The sequence below is a fragment of the Otolemur garnettii genome, unplaced genomic scaffold, assembly GCF_000181295.1.
Source record: "Otolemur garnettii isolate 467f Iridium unplaced genomic scaffold, OtoGar3 scaffold00025, whole genome shotgun sequence".
Taxonomy (NCBI): Eukaryota; Metazoa; Chordata; class Mammalia; order Primates; family Galagidae; genus Otolemur; species Otolemur garnettii.
Window position 1 is genome coordinate 1341173 of NW_003852420.1, and position 7068 is coordinate 1348240.

Consider the following 7068-nt stretch of genomic DNA (forward strand, 5'->3'; position numbering starts at 1 on the left):
AAAAAAAAAAAAATAGCTATTTTCTGTGTCAAGTAATTGGCTATTTGAAAAGAGACTTACGGAGAATAGCAAGTTGGAAAGTTAAATGTTAAATATTAAAGAATACGAGGCAGAGTCTTCACAGAAAAGCTGAGGGTCTTGCTAACTTGGTGTGTACTGTATGTGTGGTATGATCACCAATTGCTGTTTTTACAACTGTGAAAGAAAATCAATAATCCCTCGGCCCGTGAGTACGCAGTACATGAAAAGCATACATCTTGCTCACAGCTAGCTGAGCTACTCCTGGAGACTTACGTGCCTCTCTGTAAAGGATTAACAGCTACACCTAGATTTTAAAGCTTGCACTGCTATCTCCTGCCAGAGCTGCTTCAAGAATTTCAGGCTTGCGAATCTCAACTAGTAAATTCAACTAAGAGGAGAGGGGAACTCGCTTCCAAACCATATTCTCTCTTCAGTAGAAAGCCAAAATCCATTGCTTAGGCAAGTGTAGTATGTGACTAGCATAGTAAATGGGTAAGTCTGCTCTGAAAAACTAACAAAGCTCATCCTGGAAGCTATGTATGCAGTTAGTTTGGGATGGCGGGGGAAAAACAAATAGGAGAGCCCTCATCAAGTGGGATATGCAGAATATCATTCTTTGTAACTTGTAACAGAAAAATTTTACACTGGAAGAAATGCATTTATACCAAGCTTGAAAAGTAGTTAAATCTCCAAAGTAATTTTTTTCATTAAATTAGGTCTGAAATAAAATGGTTGCATAGGGGTAAAGAGTGCAACAGGCCTGTATTTTCTCACCATCTGGAGGGTTAGGTTTTATTTATGTAGAATAAAAAAGAAAAAACCTTGATATTTTTCAATTATGAAACCAGTTGTAATATTTAGTTATTAAAAAATGTCTTAATATATCTATCTGCTATAACAGGCAGATCGATATTATCTGATTAGCCTGAAACAACATGAATAAAACCACTAGAAAAGTGCTTCAGCTGTAGCAACACCTTTCATTTCTTCCTCACTGCATAAGAACATCCTGACCAGCATTACCATGAAGAATGAATTTGGCTGTTTTTAAGTAGAATCATTTATGCCTGACCCAAAGTGACAGATGACTAATACTCACCTCTTTTTAAATGAGTAAAGAAAGAAATTAATCCTTTAAAAGTACCACAATAATGTTAATATTATGACCACTGCAAATATTAATGCCAGGTTTTTAATCATGAGAAGATTAAATTAGAGATAGGTCACTCATTTTGAGCACACACACACACACACACACACATATGTACATGTGTTTATTGGCTTGAAATAAAAATAGCATTACAAAAACGTGATTACATGTATTCAACTAAAAAATTACAGTTTACTTTTTTTTAATAGAGTACTGCCAAAACACATCAAGCCCAAGGATCAGCAAAGTTATTAATGAATCAATAAACGTATTGAATTTGTTAATATTGTTTCTCCGTCACTATCAGTTATTCATTGACTTTTCATTTCTCTGCACCACTCCCCTTGAATCAATTATGGTTAGGTTCAAAATGCCCAATTAAACACTTCCTAAACATAATATTTGTGAAATACATAATTGAGCAGCAAATACAGTTTTTACAAAAAGGAGAAAAACAGTAAGAAAATTTGTCAAAACTAAATGTGACAGCAAAATAGAAGGTATGTTTCTTTTGTTTTCAAGTGTTAATTAAGGAGCCTCCAATTCTATCAAAACTTTTTCAGAGCTAAATGAAGCAGTGTGAAATAAATTTGGTTGAAATCTTGTGGCTGTCAGACTTTGTTAGCAAGCTATTAATTATCTTTACCCCAGTTTCTTCTCTAGACTATATTGCCCAATCAAATAGAAACTCCAATTACGCTCAGCTTCTCCTGCCTAGGGACACAGACTCTAATGAACACTCCGTCTTTCTAGATGAAAAATACAATAATCAGCTTTAAACACATAAGTGAACTGCAAAGAGATTTTTCTGTGCTTTTCTTGGCCACACATCCTAAGGCTTCCTCTTCTTTCTGGATTATTTTGAATTTTAAGCTCTACAAAAATCATTATTTGCTTTGTCTTAAAATTATACAAATGATTTTTCTTTCTTACCTTTATTTTTGATGCACCAGCATTCATACCAATATTAAATTTAATCTGACCATTAAAAAAATATTTGATTTAGTGTTGCCATTTCAATCAATTTTCAACTCCCCCCCTTAAAGTGGGTGGGCTACATAACAAAGAATGTTATTAATGTCAAGTTCCAAAGCTAATAATAATTCTGAGTAAAACAATATTCTTTTATTTAAGCAAGTTTATTTAAAAAGCACTATAAATAATTGTTTAAAGGCAAATGAAGACCACCATAAACGAAGTTAACTAGGCAAATAAGATTCAGTAAATTTTTCAAAAGCCATAATTTCTCCCCACTTTTTCCCTCATTTCCCACCTACCCCCCTACCCCCCACGTTTTGCCCCAGAGGCCTTCACTGTTCTTCTCAACGGGAGGCTTTGTTGTAATTAAAGCAGAGAAAAACTGGCCAGCAGCAGCCAACATCTGACTTGCCGCTTCTGAAAGCAGTGTTCTGGTAGAGTGTACCACCCCCCAGCGGGCAAAAACTCTACAGTAAATCTCTCAGCAATATTAATCCTCAAAACTGCATTTTGTCTTCAGAGTATAAAAAGGGATATTTCTTAACTCCTTCTATCATTTCACCATTTCAACAGTTTACCATAAGTCAACAAACAAATTTCCAGCAAAACAAAAAAAAAAAGATGGTTTGTAAAGTGTCTTTTGAAAAAGATTTCTTCCTTTTAAGAACCAAAAAGTTACCTACATTTTAGAAAGCATTTTCCAGTTTCAAAATACAAGTCAGTATTATCATTTAATTTGTTTAAATACCTCACTAAAGACAGTTTTGAAAGCCATGTTCATACTGTATAAGAAAGGACTTTGATTTCATGACTTTGATTTATTTATATATAAGAATCCAAAGAAAAGAGAATTTAAGTAAAAAGGAATAAAACATAATTTAAGCAATAGCTAAAGTTTTATTTGTTTTGCATATGCATAATCTCTTTTCTACCCTAAAATCAAGTGTCAGGAATGCATAAAAATCTCTCTCTTCAGGTATCAGTCTGTTTAAATGAGAGGAGGGAGAAATTGCTCTCACTTGATGAGACAATGACAGCTTTTGTTCTTTATTCTTTTCCTTTACATGTGCACAAGTTACCGTGGCAACTTTGAAGCGAAAACCCACAGACCACATTTGTTTAAACATCATTTTTTAAAGTGTGCCACTGGACTGTGGATTGAGCAGTTTATGTGTCGTTGAGTCTCTTCCTCTTCATCTGGTTTAAATAATACCTACTTGGACGTGAAAAAAGCAACGTGTTTTACAATTTTAGATGGTCTCACCAACCAGCGCTGTGCTTGCCATGCAGTAGACTCAAATATTTGTTGAATTAATGTATGGAAACTTAAATATTAGAAATTTAAAGCACATAAAGCAAATCACATTCATACACTTAAAAAGGAATTGCCAGGTTATAATGAGAAAATGTGTGTGGTTTAACAGAAGTAATCATACTTTTCATTACAAATGCTCAGAAGTTCAGCACAAACTTCAAGCATGTCCCTTTCCCCAAGCTTTCTACTACTAATCTTCACCACTCTCTAAATGAATATCTTGTTCATTTTTCCCAGTCTTGGTTGTCTAATTCATGTAGGATGGACTCAATCTCATAAAAAGAAGCAGAATTCACTATGATAAAAGGTAATATCCCAGTTTGCCTTTTTGTTTTAAGGATGCTCAGTTAACTTTACAAGCCAAAATGATGCAGAATTTGATTTATCATAAACCTATAGGGAAAAAGAACTAGTAACAGGAAAGGAGAAAGTAAAAGTCCTTAACTTTGGAAATTTTATCCCCTTTCTAGCCTTCTTCAAGCTAGAAAATAGTCTGGATAAAACCAAGTATGAAAAGGCAGACTTGCTTCTCTGCTTCTCAGCAAACCCTTCCAACTTCATGACTCTCAAGAGGAGAGTTAGAGGTCCTTCTGCTCGCCTGGCATTAAACAAAAGAATTGGAACTTTGCTGAAATCTGATGATCGTGGAAAATTTAACTACCAGACAGGCTGCTTAGAAAGCATTTTGCTGTCACTATCAACTAACCTGACGTACTCCAGTTTTTCATTTTAACCATGTATGTAGTTTATTTGAAATACCATTTGTTGTTGCAAAGACTTAGCCTTCACAGGTTGTTCATTTTGTTGAGCTTTCTAGCAGCAATTTAAGCCTTTATGAATAAATTACTTTCCCAAAATTCTACATTACAATTGTATAAATTCCACTTTATCTAGAAAAATTCACAAAGTTGAAAATATTTAAATATGTGCCTTCCTTTAAAGTTTTAACTCAAAATAAGGCCACTGGCTTGGATTAAAAGTTCATTCAACATATCATTTTCTCTTTAGATTTAATACAGTTTTTAAAGTTCCTAGCATTAAGAAAACATTCTGTGAGGCAAATCACTAAAAAGAAACTAAAATCTCAAAACCTTATATTTGACTTAAGATTTTTGAAAATGAATAATGATCAAATAAGTCAAATTAAAATAAATTTAAACCTCAGATAGCAAATAAAACATGTAGGAAGTTAGCATTAAGATATAACTTCATCTTAATTTAAGTGTTATTCTCAAAACATAAGATATGCCTTCTCATCTCACACATTCCCACCTCTAAATCATTGTACTATAGGAGTAGGGAAGGAATCATATAAACATACAGATTACCTCACATTCTTGATTTTATTAAATGCCTGTTTTCTATTTATATTCACATACAACTTCTTAAATTATATTAGTTTTCCTAAAATATACCAAAATGATAGCGTCATTATTTATTTACATGTTACCTTGGGTGAAAACACAAAAATAACTTGGAGGTGGTTCAGGCTTGATTACATTATGAATGCCAAAAGAAAAAACATTCACGATTTTATTTATAAAAAGAAACTGAAGAGAAGGATCCCTGTTAAAAATTTGATTCACGAATGAAGTGATTATGTTTTCTTCTTTTTGCAACAATTGTAAGTGGTCTATGCTTAAGTAATGATTCCATTAAAAAATAAGTTTTAAACATTCATTAGGTAACCGGGCCTCTGTTTATGTTTTTTCCCCCAAGTTACCCTATTAACAATATTTTTCTAAAAGATCGATTCCTTTTTGTTCCAAAGTAATGTCCTCTTTCAAGCCTCTGCAGACAGAAAGGCTCTGAAGTCAGGGCTTTGGAAACCCGGCCACAGCATACATGCCGGTGGGGTCATTTTTCTTTTCATCATTCACATTTAACTACAATGTCTCTATGTGCATGAATATGAATACGTAGATCCAGCTCAGAACAAGGGAATTTAAGTCCAGGGGTAGTTTCGATTATTTTTAATGGCGAGATCACTACAACCTTTAATATGCCAAAAACAAAAACAAAAAACCTGTTTAGCACTATACTTTCATATATAAAGGGAAAGAAGATATAAAATAAAACACCATCATGAATGGATCTGTTTTGAGCTTGAGGGAGTAAGGGAATGCGAGAGGAGCTATAAACATTATGTTATCTTCATTTCTGAAAGAGTATCTTTCCCTTCTAAGAAACCTGTTTGATGTTTTTGCTTTTTGTTTTAATGCAATTTGGGGAGAGGAGATATTTTCCAAGAACTTAATGAAATTTAAGACTTTCTGTTAATTCCACATGATTACCACCATTATACAAATGGCAAATGTGAGTTTGCATATCAAACAGCAAAGAAAGCAGTTTCATAAATGTAAAACAGGTAAAATAAACAAATTAATCCTTCTTTTCACACTAATTTAGATTTTTTTTTCTTTCTCTGGGTTAAAAATGTGAAAATCAATACATATTCTTAGACTGTGAATAAGTGAAATATATATAGTTCAAATACAAGATAAAAGGCAGTTATTTTACGTCTGGTTTTCATGATCATCATCACCTTGGACACGTTATGGTTTGACCTGACTCAGGGAATAAATTTTAAATCCTCATTCAGCAGATTCATCATCTCTGCTTTGGAGTATGTCTTGGCTAACCTGTATCCCTGAAACATTAGAAATGCTCGACTATTAGTAACATGTTAAGCAAGTCTTCACCTATTATTTTTATAATGGTTTAATTAGTTTCTCAGGCAATTTAACAAAAGTAATTGTTTTTTAAACTTACATCAACCACATTATTTTATATGTTGAATAATTTTCAAGCTTAAAAACATTTCTAGCAGATTCTCTTAAAAGTATCTTTGAAATTTCAACAGCTTCATTTTCCATTTTCAAACATTGAGGAAAATGTTGAGGAAGCTAAGAGTTTTCAAGAAAATACATTTTTGAAATTCAGCAATAATGAGCAAAGCCCTAAAGCCATCACAGTAAAACCTCACATTAAACAATAAATCATTTAAACTTTCCTCTGTGGGCACTTTGCAATATTCACTTGAGATAGTTTTATCCATCTGCTAACTACTATTTTTGTTTCAAGTTGCCTAAATAATAAACTGTGTATGTCTGTAATTTTTTAAAGTTCTCTTTTGTTAATACAGTCTGTCACAGCTTTAGTATCTAGTTGGCAATCTAAAAGACACTGAATTTTTGTAGAGAACCAGAAACACAAATTATGGCCTCATTTAACATGTACGTTCAATAGAATATTTCAATTATAGAATAGCTACTATCCTTTTTGGTCACTAGATAATAACTAGGGGAGAAGCAAATTGCCATTAGATTAGTCCTTAATTTCAGGGTCAAATATTTCCATGATATTCAAATGTTCCCTACATGTACTGAAAGTACCTGAGTGGGTAATCCCTGCATAACTCATTCTGATAGTACTCACCTCCTCCATAACATCTTACATATCTTAATGTACATTAGTTAATGGACAAAGCAGTCAACATCAAAATCAGTCTTGCCCCATTAGTCAAGCCAAAAGTCTTTCAGAAATGGAAAAACTACTTATTGAAAATTAGCATTTTCGGCTCGGCGCCTATAGCTCAACCAGC